We start from the raw sequence: 1218 nt of genomic DNA on the forward strand, positions 1-1218 counted from the left end.
AACTTCCCGTAAAATGAATATTATTCAACTAAATGATTAAAAAACCCGATAGTGTAGGCTAATAGGAAGCAAGTTTTTTTATTATATCAAGTAGCATGTCGTGCGCGTGGCGCTAAGCGACACGCCTGTCCATAGCGGTGTCAACTGCCTCCGTGGCCGAACGGTTACCATGCCGGACTGCCACGTAGAGGTCCCAGGTTCGATTCTCGGGCCGGGAGAAATAGTTGTATGGCCTACAATTATTTATCTCGTGAGTTTGGGTGTAATTTGTGGTTGTCTATGTGTGTGTCCATGGCACCCGCGACACAGGGTTTCCCTAGTGCGGGGCTATGTTGAGTCTGTGCGTGTGTGTGTGTGTTACAGTGGTACTCAGACCTTTAACATCGCAAAGATCTGAGGGGCACTGCCGCTGCGCCCGTGTCCTTGAGACATAAGTTGACAAGTCCCATGTGCCTGTAATTTCACCAGCACTCTTACCCTTCAAAACCGGAACTGACATTCATAGCCAGTTCCAGATTTATGGTACTAATACTACTTTACCTATTTCTGCCGCCAAGCAAAATGTTTGCGATTTAAAGCGCCGAGTGGCACTGCAACTGTTAGAGACAGGCGCACGACTTGTTCGCCCCGTCACTTGATATTATAAAAACAATAAACCGAAAATATGTTGCGTTGAAGCATTTGGTTGCGAAAGAAATTATATAAAATATATATAACTTACACTCAAACTCAGGAAAGAAATAAATGTCGACCGTCGAACCCGGGACCTCTGCGTGGCAGACCAGCATTGTAACCTTTCCGTCACGGAGGCAGTTAATTGAAATAACTGGTAAACTAAACAATATTTCGTTTCCGCTACCTACTAAACATTCTCTTTTATACACTCCTGTATAGTCCAGGTACAACTTGACTTCACCAACATTGCAACATTAGCTCTATAAAATGCCATTCTATACATGGAAATGTTTCCCGTTTTGCCGTAATAGGTTGTTCAATACAACAGAAATTTATTACCCTTTAGTCTTGGTAAAACCAATATTAACCACAGTAGGTCTGTTTTCGAGTACCGGAACAGCACGGTCGAAGAATTCTTTATTATCTACGCTGTTATTTATACAGAAGTATCGACTGTTATCGGCTGAGGAACAGTCTAATACCGGAATTATAAAGTACGCTTATTAGTAACACGCATGTTTAATTTATTGTTACACACGGCGA

The sequence above is a fragment of the Hyposmocoma kahamanoa genome, unplaced genomic scaffold, assembly GCF_003589595.1.
Source record: "Hyposmocoma kahamanoa isolate Upper Pololo Valley unplaced genomic scaffold, ASM358959v1 62, whole genome shotgun sequence".
Lineage (NCBI taxonomy): Eukaryota > Metazoa > Arthropoda > Insecta > Lepidoptera > Cosmopterigidae > Hyposmocoma > Hyposmocoma kahamanoa.